The sequence below is a fragment of the Somniosus microcephalus genome, chromosome 28 (assembly GCF_052327205.1).
Source record: "Somniosus microcephalus isolate GS21.2 chromosome 28, FLI_Smic_1.0, whole genome shotgun sequence".
NCBI lineage: Eukaryota > Metazoa > Chordata > Chondrichthyes > Squaliformes > Somniosidae > Somniosus > Somniosus microcephalus.
In genome coordinates this window covers 23,747,605-23,762,600 of record NC_141014.1, presented here as the reverse complement: position 1 = coordinate 23,762,600, position 14,996 = coordinate 23,747,605, and the positions used below count along the sequence as shown (strand labels likewise).

The 14,996-nt window shown below is 46.7% G+C and overlaps 1 protein-coding gene across 9 annotated transcripts in view; it reads right to left on the bottom strand.

The window, feature by feature from the left end:
* The window catches only part of LOC147099439 (activating transcription factor 7-interacting protein 1-like), a 212,057-nt gene that overhangs the window by 157,044 nt on the left and 40,017 nt on the right, over positions 1-14,996 (bottom strand). For all 9 annotated transcript variants that reach the window (XM_085969596.1, XM_085969599.1, XM_085969587.1 and 6 more), the window contains exon 2: positions 7,916-7,964. The gene's annotated coding sequence lies outside the window, so the exon portion shown is untranslated. The remainder of the gene's footprint in view (positions 1-7,915; positions 7,965-14,996) is intronic.

Sequence of the window (14,996 nt, the reverse complement as noted above, 5' to 3'; positions counted from 1 at the left end):
CATCACTTCAGGACACGAGGGCTTTTAGACTTGTTTTCTCTCAACTCCAAGGCTGAGTGATTTGGATCTAAACTCCTGCAAAACTCTCGATTGTGTTTGAAACAGAAGGAGATTCAAGTGAGTTTACCAGAGAGTAACATGGCTTTCAGGCGAGAGTGGGAAAACATGATTTTACTGTTCCTGGCTTTTAATAAAATCCATTAATTTATCCTTGAATCTGGGAGATGGTGGAAAAGTTGCATTTACTTCCCATCCCTAGTTGTCTTGAGATGGTGGCAGTTGTCCTTCCTGAAGTGCTGCCATTCTTGTGGTGATGGTGTTAGGTTGGAAATTCAGCGACCATGAGGAAACAGTAATAGTGGTGTCAGAATGGTGTGCAACTTAAAGGGGAACTTGGAGGGGTTGTGTTCTCATGATCTTGTTGCTCTGCTGATAGGATGGAGAGAAGGCAGGACCACATGGTAGGCTGCATAATGGATGTGACAAGTAATTCAACTGCCAATTTCACGTGTGAAATAACATTTGGTGTCCAAATGTAATTCATACCCCTGTGGCGGAACCGCCAGAGGATTACGGACAATTGTATATAATTCCTTTTACAGCAATGTAGTACAGCTGGGGTTTGCACCTTTAATGTATCCGTTAACTGTACTAGGGCTTCTTTCCTGTACTCCGCGTGATGACGTCATGCCGTCCGTCACGTGATCTCTCAACGGGGGGAAGAACATGATGACGTCAGAGCTTGGAACCTTCTAGCAGTAGAGCTCAGAACCTTCTAGCAGTAGAGCTCGGAACCTGCTAGCAGTTGAGCTCGGAACCTGCTAGCAGTTGAGCTCGGAACCTGCTAGCAGTTGAGCTCGGAACCTGCTAGCAGTTCCAGAGAGGCTTTCAAGCAGACCAGACCTATTTGCATTGTATCCTACAGTTTCCTGTACAGCTTCGTTTGTTCATTAAATTTTATTGTTTTTGATTTTGAGTCGATCTCAATTCTTCAGCTAGGAACCCCAGTTCCTACATTGGTGACCCCGATTTCTTCGAACAATTTTCGTTGAAGTTACATCATGGACACGAACGCCGTCACCCTCAAACTGCCGCAATTTTGGGAGCAACAACCGGCCGCGTGGTTTTTCCAGGCGGAAGCCCAATTTGCAATCCGGGGAGTAGCAGCGGATTTGACCAGTTATTATTACGTGGTCTCTGCCCTCGACAGCGCCACGGCCTCACGGGTCGTCAGCCTCCTCGAGAGTCCACCGAACGATGGCAAGTACGAAGCTTTAAAAGCACGTTTACTGCAGATTTTCGGTCTGTCCAAGTCGGAGCGCGCTCGCAGACTTATCTCCATGCCCGGCCTCGGGGACTCAAAACCCTCAGAGCTCATGAGCCAAATGCTTACGCTTTTGGGCTCGGAATTGCAATGTTTCCTGTTCCGCGAGTTGTTTCTCTGTCAACTACCAGAGCCAGTACAGACGGCCTTGACCAATTCCGCGATCACGGATTGTGCTGAACTTGCCGCGGAAGCGGATAAAATATTCACCGTCTCACAATCTTGTATAGCCACGAGGCGCCAAAACTATGCTGAACTCGCCGCAGAGGCGGATAAAATACGCTCCTGCACACAGCCATGTTGTGCAACCACGAAGCGCCCATCCCCCACAAGAGCGAATCCGACGACTCCTCCTGCAGGCTGGTGTGCATACCACGCTCGTTTCGGTGTGAAGGCCAGAAATTGCCGTCCGCCCTGCAGTTTCTCACCAAAAAAAAACCTACCTCAAACCAGCGGTTTCTGAGAAGATCAATAAGGCTTAAGGGACGCGCCGGAGTTGCGTTGGCCGTCGGGTCCGCAGGGAAACTCCTATACATTACAGACTCCCTGTCAGGGCGACGTTTTCTCTGTGATACTGGCTCCCAGTGCAGTATCCTACCAGCGTCGAAGCTAGATCTTCAATCCGGCGGTCAAGGTCCCCCCCTCGAGGCAGCCAATGGAGCGGCCATTCGCACGTTCGGAAAGCGTAGGGGCCAGTTGAGTTTTGGCGGCCAACGTTTTGTTTGGGAGTTCATCACGGCGAAAGTCTCAGGCCATCCTGGGGGCAGATTTCTTCTGCGCAAACGGGTTTCTCGGCGACGTCCGACACTGCCGGCTAATCAGTGCCTCCACTTTTCACTCGGTCCCCTGCCACCGAAGCACCGCGATGTCTTGGTCAGTTGCCTGTGCAGTCCCATCTCCAAATGAGTTCTCTCGTCTTCTCAGTGAGTTCACTGAGCTCACCAGGCCCACATTTTCTTCTTCAGTCGCGAGGCACGGTGTGGCGCACCACATTACCATGACAGGATCCCCCGTTTATGAGAGAGCTCGAAGGCTGGAACCCGGTAAACTCGCGGCCGCCAAGGCGGAGTTCCATACAATGGAACGCCTGGGTATTATTCGACGTTCGAATAGTCCTTGGTCCTCGCCATTACACATTGTTCCTAAGCCAGGCGGCGGATGGCGACCATGCGGCGACTACAGACGCCTGAATGAGGCTACCACACCGGATCGGTACCCAATTCCTCACAGTCAGGATTTTTCGGCCCATCTGGCAGGGAATTCCATCTTTTCCAAAGTAGATCTCGTCCGAGGCTATCATCAAGTGCCCGTGCATCCTCAGGATGTCCCCAAAACAGCCGTCATCACACCTTTCGTGCTCTTTGAGTTCCTTCGTATGCCGTTTGGGCTGAAGAATGCAGCACAAGCCTTCCAACGTCTCATGGATTCCGTGTTGTGCGATCTGCCGTTCATCTTCGTCTACCTAGACGATATCCTTATTGCCAGTAACAGCAGGAAAGAACACATTACGCACCCTTTTTTCTCATCTCAGCCAACATGGCCTTATTATCAACCCGGCCAAGTGCCAGTTTGGGTTGCACAGCATTGATTTTCTGGGACACAGAATCACCTCAGAAGGCGCCGTCCCGCTGGCCACGAAGGTGGAAGCAGTCACCTTGTTCCCTCTTCCTCAGACCGTCAGGGCCCTCCAGGAATTTCTGGGAATGGTCAATTTTTATCATCGGTTCGTCCCCAAGGCGGCATTGTTGATGTAACCTTTGTACGAGGCCCTCAGAGGTAAATCGGGCAAAGACCCGATCGATTGGACACCCTAGATGGACCAGGCTTTCCTCGACACTAAGAACGCTTTGGCTGCTGCGACCATGTTGGCATATCCCCTTCCGGGCGCAACCATTGCCCTTACCAACGACACATCTGATTATGCCATCGGGGCAGTACAGGAGCAGTGGGTCGACGGCACATGGCAACCACTGGCTTTCTTCAGCCGCCAATTGCGGAAGAACAAACGCAAGTATAGTACTTTTGATAGGGAGTTGTTGGCATTGTTTCTGGCCATCCGCCATTGTCGCTTCCTGCTGGAAGGACGCCCATTCACGGCTTTTGTAGACCACAAGCCACTTACTTTTGCGATGGCCAAGACAGCGGAACCATGGTCAGCACGGCAACAACGTCATCTTATGTACATATCTGAATTTACAACCGACATACAACATGTCTCGGGTAAAGACAACCTGGTGGCGGATTGTCTCTCCCGCGCCCAGCTCCACGCAGTACACCTGGGAGTCGACTATGTTGGTTTGGCAAAAGAACAGAAGGCAGACCCTGAAGTGCAGGCATACCGGACCGCACCTTCCAGCTTACAAGTGGCTGATGTCAGTTTCCAGGCCGCAGGGACCACACTCCTGTGTGACATCTCGATGGGCGTCCCACGTCCAATCGTTCCAGTCGAATGGCGCAGGAGAATTTGACACTATCCACGGGTTGTCACACCCTGGCATGAGAGTGTCACAATGACTCATGGCAAAGAAATTCGTCTGGAAGGGCATGCATCTCGACGTCCGTGACTGGACCAATACCTGCGTGAGTTGCCAGAAGTCCAAGATACAACGCCATGTTAAGGCCCCAGTCGCCAGTTTTCCGGTTCCGGAGCGTCGATTCGACCATGTGCACGTGGACCTGGTTGGTCCTCTCCCTTCCTCTCGCGGGTACACTCACCTCCTCACCGTGGTAGACCGTACCACCAGGTGGCCAGAGGCCATTCCTTTGGTTGCCACTACAGCGGCAGACGTCTCCAGAGCCTTCATCTCGTCGTGGGTAGCTCGGTTTGGGGTACCGGCTGACATCTTCTCCGACTGGGGGCCTCAATTTACCTCTGAGCTTTGGAATGCCGTAGCTCAAGGTTTGGGCACCAAGCTTCATCGTACCACTGCCTACCATCCACAGGCGAACGGTCTGTGTGAAAGATTCCACAGGTCCCTTAAAGCCGCACTACGTGCTAGTCTCCGTGGGCCTAGTTGGGTTGACAGGCTCCCTTGGGTGCTGCTAGGTCTTCGCACGGCACCTAAGGACGACCTGCATTCTTCTTCAGCAGAGCTGGTTTACGGCCAACCACCAGAGTGCCTGGCGATTTTCTTCCTTCTCACACGGAACCCTGGTCCCCAGCTCAGCAGCTCGTCAGCCACCAGGAAGCGGCTAGGAATTTCATCCCAGTGCCTACGTCGCATCATGACCTGCAGCGCTCCCATGTCCCAGTGGATTTTAAGAGCGCAGAATACGTTTTCTTTTGGCAGGATGTTCGCAAAAACCCGCTCAAACCGCCTTACACATGTCCGTTCCGCGTCATCTCATCAGGTGACAAGTCCTTCACAGTCGACGTCGGCGGTAAGCCTGACCACATCTCCATCGACCGGTTGAAACCGGCACATCTGGATCTGAGCGAGCCAGTCATCACTGCTCAGCCGCCTCGTCGTGGTCGTCCACCGTCGACTGCCGGTCCAGTACAGCCAGTCATCCGCCGAGTCGCCACTGCCCACCTCACCGGGTCGACCACAGCCGGCCTTTTCTTCTCCTCCGCCTGCGGCGTCATCCCAACCACAGCCAACGGCCAGTTCGTCTTCTAGCGCTCCGTTCCAGCTGCCGGGGTATCGCAGTCGGTCGGACAGACTCGTCAGACCCCCTTCTCGCCTTACCTTCTCTGTTAAAAGCAATTCTGGGGGACGCATGTGGCGGAACCACCAGAGGATTACGGACAATTGTATATAATTCCTTTTACAGCAATGTAGTACAGCTGGGGGCTGCACCTTTAATGTATCTGTTAACTGTACTAGGGCTTCTTTCCTGTACTCCTCGTGATGACGTCATGCCGTCCGTCACGTGATCTCTCAACGGCGGGAAGAACATGATGACGTCATAGCTCGGAACCTTCTAGCAGTAGAGCTCGGAACCTGCTAGCGGTTGAGCTCGGAACCTGCTAGCAGTTGAGCTTGGAACCTTCTAGCAGTTCCAGAGAGGCTTTCAAGCAGACCAGATCTATTTGCATTGTATCCTACAGTTTCCTGTACAGCTTCGTTTGTTCATTAAATTTTATTGTTTTTGATTTTCTGAGTCGATCTCAATTCTTCGGCTAGGAACCCCAGTTCCTACACCCCCCTCTTTCTCCACCTCCAGCTCCACTATTTTCTCCCTTCTCTCTAGACTTGCCAGTCCAAGTCAGCCGCCAGAAGCACCTTGTCCACTATTCATGTGCAAATCTAGATAAGGGTCAGCAGACTATTTGTGCTTGAGGGAATCATAGCAAAACTGGACTTTGCTCTCATCCATTGACCAGAAATCATTAAAAAAAAAATTTTTTTTTTAAATAAGTATTCACTGGATATCAGAAGCAAGATCCTTTCCTTCTTAGTCCAGAGGTGAAGGCCCAATGCATCAGCCCATTGGCTGAAATCACTGAGCTCAGCATAGACCAGAGATTAAACGGGAGACTTCCTTGGTTTCTCCATTTCAATATCACTTCACACTTAATTAAATCATTGTGACAACATCCAGAACTCATTTTAAAGATGTAGATAAGGTTAGAAAGGGAGACATGTGCACACATAGACCGAGTTCAGTGTGCCAGAGTACCAGGCTATTTGCGTGAAAGATCCGAACTGGAGAGAATTTTAAAAATGTGCACAAAAAGAGACAGTGTCACAATTACATTCCATTAGGATACAAGGCTTGCTAAATATAGAAGGCGGCATGTGACGGTACAAGTTATGGCTTGGGAGTGCACTCATTACCGCAGCCTTTCATCTTCTCCAGTCACCACCTCGGTGCCCCCCCCACCCCTTGCTTTGCACATTTGAAATCAGTTTAAGAAATGTGTCAAACGTTCAGTTAAGTTGACTGCAACAGTTGTGTTTTATTTAGAAATCTCATACAATGGACCATTGCTAGTCCCTTTAAGCTGACAGAGCCTGAAACGTCACTTCCCCACACTGAAATTCTGCACACTAATACAGCAACTGGTGCAGAGTTTCAAAAATTACCAGTGCTCTCCCCTGGAATTTTCCCCGTGGGGGTTATGCACCAAAAGCGTAGGTTTTGAAAATGTCAGTGTGCAACTGCCTACAAGCATCATTAAATAAACCTTCTGTGGGTAAAGCGCCTGTTTCGAGTATCACATGATTACAATCCCGGATATCTTCTCAGTTGCAAGTTAGATTTTCTTAATTCTTTGAATTTAGACTGCGTAAGAGATTTTTTAAGTCTCATTACATGGGGGTTTTTGAAGGGGAGCAAGGTATAGGAAAGGAATCCCAATTTCCAACCTAATTTTTCCTGAATATTCCCTTTAATTCAATAAAAAAACTATCTAGTGCAAGTGATTTTCTTCTCCTCTGTAGCATTATATTTAGTACATGTAGCTTGCCCTGATACTGCAACACATCAAGGAAAATGACATCAAATTTTGAGATCAAAGCTTTGGGAGTAGCCCAGTGCTATTGATTCAGAACGGTCTGCTTGCCCCAAAACAGACTCGGGTGTTATTGTGTAAAATATACAGACACATTAACTTCTTACCTTTCTTGTGTGCGCTTCACCATTTTGATTTTAGTCAACAGATGTGTCAAAGTGGAGAGCGGACATTTGGCTCCAGCTTGGGTCAGAAGTTGCACTGGGATTCATTTTACCAGCTGATATTATATAAACTAGACTCTCCAGTATTCCCCATAATATGGCCAATAGCTCTTTTTAGAAGTTGAAATCCTCCTAGTTTTAATTGTACATTACCCATACACCGCCTGTAAAAACTTCAAGTCCATTGGAAGAATCTGCCGAATTTCAATTTCCTAAACAATGATGAAATCAAATGAACTTCCTCCAATAATTACACTCATACATATGATGACACCACTACTCCAGATATTAACTACAATAGTGGACAGGAGCTTAGATCCAAACGGGAGATGAAACTGAAAAGGTGCTCAAAATATTGCAGTTGAAACGGTCTAATTTGATGCACTTCTTTGCATCCCTTATATCACATCCCCGTTGATGGAGTACATCGGCTCTGCAATGGTCCAGTAAGTAAATGTGCTGTACAGTGTAATACTGAGCTATACAGGCCACAAGATCCTAGCTTTGATCTCTGATCTGTGCTGTGGCACTCTTGACCTCAGGGTTGTGAAGGAAGTGGCAGGGGAAGAGTGTTACTTGGAATCCTACTCCTAACCACCACCCAATGACCCATGCTAGAACTTGCATGGGTGTCAGGAGGACAGGAAGAGGCTCAGCTATGATGCCCATCAAGTCGTGTCTAGGTGCACACAATGAATGGCCAACTGGGTGAGGCATCAGAACGCTGCAGGTGCGCTGGAACCATATCCCACTACAAACTGGGAGGGAGAAAGTAAAATCACAAACATGCTTTACAGGTGGTGTGTGGACATCACAATACATATTAATTGTAATTATATGTGCAATTAGTCAAGTTTCCTTTGTGGCATAGCCAGAGTAAAACGTGGCGAGCTTAATTTGTATGTATGGTATTCTTGATTGAGCTTCAATTGCAATTTATTAACATAAAAATCCCAAAGACAACTATACCTTTCAGTTTAGTTCAAGCAGACCATTCAGCGTTTCACTTTGGTCTCTCCTGAAAGAAATAGGAAAACACTGTTAGACTCTGTTCAACAGAGTATCTAATAAGCAACATTAACCAGAGAGCAGATTTACAACAAACCAATCGCATTAACACAGCACTGCCTGTGACAAAATGAGTACAGCTGCATTTTATTCAACCCAGTAACAGTTACTGCATAGTGCATTAGGAATATCAGGTTGCACCAAGTACTGTACCTTGGCTAAGGTTCTAGTAATAAAAAGGTGAAAGACAGACAATATGTTGTTTTGTAGTAATGTCGAGTCCCTATCCAAAAGACTGAGGTCCACTCAGGCGATCAAATCAACGAGATTTAATGATAAGTAACAGAGTTTAACAGATAACTACAGGAGAACATCGAATATAGGTCTAGTCAGTTCGGAGGCTCCACGAGGACTGCTTGGGCGGTCCCGTGGCTGACGTCATGACGTTTTTCCCGCCGGTGGGGGATCACGTGATGAACGGCGTGACGTCATTGCGTTTGCCTGCGCTAATAAAGTGATCGCGCTCTGTACATGTAAACAGTGAAAACAAAGATACAGACTCAGGCTGCAGCCAACATATTATTAAAGGGAATTATATACAATTGATTGGAGTCCCCGAGTGGCTCCGCCAGTTTTATGATAAATCAGGTATTTAAAATTTGAGTGTTTAGTATTGGGCTAAGGTGTGGGGGAGACTGCAAATTATTAGCGATTATTTTGTCCTTTCTGCTATGAAGGATGTTTTCCCGTTATGAGAGAGCTTTGAGAGCTGCAGTGTATCCTTCAGAGCCACCACTATATGCAGTTTCGAAAGTAGGACATTTTGATTAATACTTTTCATTACAGCTATAACATACAGTGTACTGTCACACTTTGGACAGGGAATAGTATCTTATCTTCCAATGCAAACCAGCAAGATGTTTCTAAAACCCAATGGACCAGTGGGAACAATGAACTATAGCTGTTACAATGACCTACAGCTGCTACAATGAACTATAGCCGCTACCAATCTCAGGACTGCCTTAGATATTCTCTTGGGTTCAACAGTACTGCTCACTCCTGCAAGCGGTCCCTGTGCACCATGTTCAGAAGTGTGCCCATACTGCCCAATATCTAAACATACAGCATAAGCCAGAGATGCATTAATAGAACCGCACTGTGATCTGAACTGCACATCATATCTTCTGCATGTGCCCTCACGTGAGATTCTCCAATATTTCAGTAGGCGGACTGAAAACACTTTAGTGAAGAGGTCAGATATGAGTCATTGAGGTGCTTTAAATTTTCCAGAACATACGAGTAACAGTTATAACCAAAATTCACTCACTTCAACCCCTCCCATAAAAGAAAAATAAGAAACTACACCACATTTCCCACATTAATGGGCTAATGTAACTTTTCGGCCAGCCTTCTGGTTCCAACTGGCTCCGAGCTTAAGGTGAGCGAATTTTCCCTCAGCGTTACGTCTGAAAGGGGAGCTCGAACCATTCCTATTGAATGGATCAAGCTCCCTTTTCAGACATTACTTTACTGACCAATTTGCCTCAACATATCATGGATAATTTGAAACCAGCAATGGGTGGGGGCAGAAGAGAAAGAAGCCTTGGCTCAGTGGTAGCACTCTCTGAGTCAGAAGTTTATGGTTTCAAATCCCACTCCAGAGACTTCAGCACATAATCTAGGCTGACACGTCAGCGTAGTACTGAGGGAGCGCTGCACTGTCCGAGTTGTCGTCTTTCAGAGGAGACGTTCAACCGAGTCTGCCCTCTGGGGTGGACGGAGAACATCCCATGGCACCACAGGAGCTGGGGAGTTTTCCTGTTCTCCTAGCCAATATTTATCACTCAACCAACACCAATTAAAAAAGGTTTTCTGGTCATTTAGCTCATTGCTGTTTGTAGGACCTTTTGTGTGGATTGGTTGCTGCGTTTCCCTACATTACAACAGTGACTACACTGGCTGTAAAGTCCTTTGGGATGTCCTGAGGTCACGAGAGGTCCATATAAATGTGGTAGAGGTCGCGGGTTTGGGAAGAGCTGCTGAAGAAGCCTTGGCGAGTTGCTGCAGTGCATCTTGTGACAGGGCTAGACAGACTGGATGTTTCCCCTGGCTGGGGGCTCTAGAACGAGGGGTCACAGTCTCAGGATACGGGGTAGGACATTTAGGACTGAGATGAGGAGAAATTTCTTCACTCAGAGGGTGGTGAACCTGTGGAATTCTCTACCACAGAAGGCTGTGGAGGCCAAGTCACTGAATATATTTAAGAACGAGACAGATAGATTTCTGGACACAAAAGGCATCAAGAGGTATGGGGAGAGAGCGGGAATATGGTATGGAGATGGAGGATCAGCCATGATCATATTGAATGGCGGAGCAGGCTCGAAGGGCCGACTCCTGCTCCTATTTTTCTATGTTGTAGATGGTACACACTGCAGCCACGGTGCACCGGTGGTGGGGGGGGAGTGAATGTTTAAGGTGGTGGATGGGGTGCCAATCAAGCGGGCTGCTTTGTCCTGGATGGTGTCGAGCTTAGAGTGTTGTTGGAGCTGCACTCATCCAGGCAAGTGGAGAGTATTCCATCACACTCCTGACTTGTAGATGGTGGAAAGGCTTTGGGGAGTCAGGAGGCGAGACACTCGCCGCAGAATACCCAGTCTCTGACCTGCTCTTGTAGCCACAGTATTTATATGGTTGGTCCAGTTATGTTCCTGGTTAATGGTGACCCCCCCCACCCCCCCCCAGGATGTTGATGGTGGGGGATTCAGCGATGATAATGCCATTGAATGTCAAGGGGTGGTGGTTAGACTCGCGCTTGTTAGAGATGGTCATTGCCTGGCACGAATGTTACTCGTCACTTATCAGCTCAAGCCTGAATGTCATCCAGGTCTTGCTGCATTTGGGCACGGACTGCTTCATTAACTGGAGTTGCGAATGGAACTGAACACTGTGCAATCATAAGCGAACATCCCCATTTCTGACCTTATGATGGAGGGAAGGTTATTGATGAAGCAGCTGAAGATGGTTGGGCCTAGGACGCTGCCCAATTATACACATACATCTAAAAGTACACAGCTAGAATCCTCCAGCTTGCACTGCACTCTACGGTACTTTATTAGCAATCCAAATAAATAAACTGCAATGGTAAGGCACTCAGGGGAAGAACATTAAGGCAGAAACTTGTGATGGTCACAAAACTATTTGTGCTTCAAGAAGCACGCATCTACAGTACATATTTTCTCACTCGACAAAACTGTCTGATTAAACATACAAGGCCTTTATAAGAACATAAGAAATAGGAGCAACAGTAGGCCATAAGGCCCCTCGAGCCTGCTCTGCCATTCAATACGATCATGGCTGATATTCTACATCAACTCCACTTTCCTGCCTTTTCCCCATATCCCTTGTTTCTCTTAGTACCCAAAAATCTATCGATCTCAGTCTTGAATACACTCAATGACTGGAATTCTTTACCCCAGAGGGCTGTGGATGCTCAAAGATTCACAACCCTCCGAGTGAAGAAATTCCTCCTCATCTCAGTCCTAAATGGCCGACCCCTCATCTTGAGACTATGCAGGTCATATGGAGCTCATTTGACTGCATCATAGGATAGGGTAACATTTCTCTATTTACAAGCTCAATGCCACAATTACTCACATCTAAAAATCAATATAACTTATTCAATAATAAAGTGAAATTAAAACACTGACATTATGCCAAAAGTTTTTCTCTCCGAACTTTAGAAGATATACTTATTTGTATGCAGGATAGAGTAATATCCTGGACTTTGTTATAAGGCATAACCGTGGAAAATAAGTCATGTCAGGAGGACAAGCTACCAACAATACTGTGGCCTTTAAATCATCACTAAATACAAACCAAGGTTCAACAATTGCTACTCATTTAATGTCTGGAGGGATTTGCAGTCCCAGCACCCAACTGGTATCCACCCAAAGTGAGTACATTTGGTACTCATTGCACGCATCTAATGTTCTGCTTAAGACATAATTGGATTCATTCAGCAGCCAAAAAGCTAACCCACCAAACATTCTTCCTCAAAGCTCAAGATGGGAATGTGCTATAGGCAACTAGATGTCACAGGTGGTTTAGCGGATATGGTCCAGCACTCCAGCAATGCACCGTGTCCACATACAGCCTGCAAAGAAGTTTTAAAATCGGATCAGTGCTGCAGATCAAATTTGTCAAGTACGGAGAAGATACTAGTCGTTCCACTGCTGATCAAGGCACTTGGCTCAATTGGTGATGTTTGAGCCAAGACACCGGTGAGGATCGGCACAATTTGTTCTTTTTCTTTCTTCCTTTTCTTTTGCCAATTTTCTTCCCTCCAATATTTCCTCCAACTGACATACTTCTCGTCAGCCCAGAGGACAAGTGCACCACAAGGGGCATAAGTACCAATAAAGCCCAGTGCGGTTATCACACGTGTGAACTTGTAGCCCAGGGGTGGGGCGGGAAGTCTGCCAATTACAGGAAACTTTCGATTAACCGGCCCCTAAATAACCAGAACGCTCTATCCACCGGCAAAATTCAGGAGTCGGTTCAGGTAACTTTTTTTTTTTTTTACTTTTAGTTACTTTTTTTACTCCATTTGTTGCTGTGCAAGGGTGTAGCTGAAGCTGTTGCTAAGCTACAGAGACGCTTGCAACTTGTGCTGATTGTTTTGAAGCTGTTGCAGGGTTTGTTGCTTTATACGGAGCGCTGAGCTCCGTATCTTTTACTATAGCGTTCGGTTATCCGGAATTGATGATGAACCGGCTCCACGTCGGTCCCGTCCGTGCCGGATAAAAGAAAGTTTCCTGTATAGCATTTCTACTGCTGACCCAGTTGAGAGTATCTGACTCAGTGGAAACTGTGGGCCAAACCCAAGATCTTCTTGGTCTGTATGGTTCAGCTGGACATGGGGTAAGCTCGTTGAGCCACTAGAGGAGCATAATGGCCTATGCACAAAGCCAGCCAGCCAAAGACTTAGGGAGGGTGATGCGCAAGGTTGCATTGTTTAACAATGACCACTTATCGTACCCTTTTTTTTCCCTATGTTCATGACAAGTGTGGCAATCTCCGCTCGAACAACTAATGACAGCCTTTATATGGTTCCAAACCATCCATAGTTCTCTTTCTATGGCTTACGGTCAAGAAAAAAAAAAAATCACGTCGTTGCTTTTCTTTTTAAAAAGGGTTAAATTTGGAAAGCTGCCCGACATATTTGGTTAGAACATTATATCTCCTCTGGATTTAAATTCACCTAAGACTAGTGGTTGCTCTTTTTATTCCAGCTGTCAGGATCCCAAATGAAAAGGACATCCGAGCAGTCTAATGAGAATTAAAGCTCCCTAAAGGGCACAGAGATCAATTGTGGTGCCTCCATCGATGTTCTGGGTTGGGACCAGCTAATGTTGCACACACCAAGGGAAGAAATTCTGACATTCCTGGTCTGAAGTGGTTCAAAAACCACACCTGATTATGCATTAACCATCAAGTCGTGAGAGAATACCACACTTACAGTTCAGTGTTTTGATGATAGGTAACACACAAAACTCGACAGATTTCATAATTACCATCAGGTTAGCATGGCAGTAAGCCTAGAGATATGAGCCATCAGTACTCTATCATTCAGACAATCTAGATCTTCCTGTAGCAATGAGTTAAATGGGTCATTATTTAGCAGACAATTTTTTTTTTTATTTTTTTTTTTTTTTTTTTTTAAAATGGGATTTTGGGGAACACAGTATTTTTTTCTGGATTTGATGCCAAGGAGATGAACATCTCTCTCTCTACCATGTTATCAAATGAGGTTTACATGGAAATACATTGAAGTTGCAACACGGAAAAAGGCCATTCGGCCAAACCAGTCCGTACCGGCATTTACCCTCCACATGAGCAACGGTAATCCAATTTGGAGACACACAAGCCTACAGCACAAAATTCCCCACAATTAGGCATTTCCACTCAGTAAGGCAATAAGGATAGAAAGTGCAGATACAGACAAAAGCTGCACGAATGTAGTAGGGGAGCTTGAGACTGGTGCTGGGGCTAAGAATTACTGGGATGCAATACAGGAAATTTGTTTTAAACAATGCATCTAACTAAACCATATCATAGAATGGTTACAGCACAGAAGGCGACCACCCGGCCTGTCCCAACGCTCAGCTGGTCCCACTCCCCTGCCCTTTCCTCGTAGCCCTGCAAATTATTTAGCTTCAGATACTTATCTTTCAAAAGGGAGTTGGATAAGATTGAGGGACAGAATTAGTCTTCACTTGGAGAGGCAAGGATTAATCAGGGATAGTCAGCATGGCTTTGTCAGGGGGAGATCATGTCTAACCAATTTGATTGACTTTTTCGAGGGGGTGACGAGGTGTGTGGGTGAGGATAGTGCAGTTGATGTAGTCTACATGGACTTCAGTAAGGCATTTGTCAAAGTCCCGCATGGTAGGCTGGTCAAGAAGGTAAGAGCCCATGGGATCCAGGGCAATTTGGCACATTGGATCCAAAATTGGCTTAGTGGCAGGAGGCAGAGGGTGATGGTCGAAGGTTGTTTTTGTGACTGGAAGCCTGTGTCCAGTGGTGTACCACAGGGATCGGTGTTGGGTCCTTTGCTGTTTGCAGTGTATATTAATGATTTAGGTATGAATGTAGGAGGTATGATCAGTAAGTTCGCAGATGACACAAAAATTGGTGGAGTGGTAAATAGCGAGGAGGGAAGCTTCAGGCTACAGGACGATATAGATGAGTTGGTTAGATGGGCAGAACAGTGGCAAATGGAATTTAACCCTGAAAAGTGTGAGCTGGCGCATTTTGGGAGGACTAACAAGGCAAGGGAATACACAATGAATGGTAGGACCCTAGGAAGGACAAAGGCAGAGGGACCTTGGTGTGCATGTATATAGATCCCTGAAGGCAGCAGGACAGGTAGATAAGGTGGTTAAAAAGGCATATGGGATACTTATATTCTATGCCTTGGCTAATGAAGGCAAGAGCAGGGAGGTTATGATGGAGCTGTACAAAACACTATTTAGGCCACAAC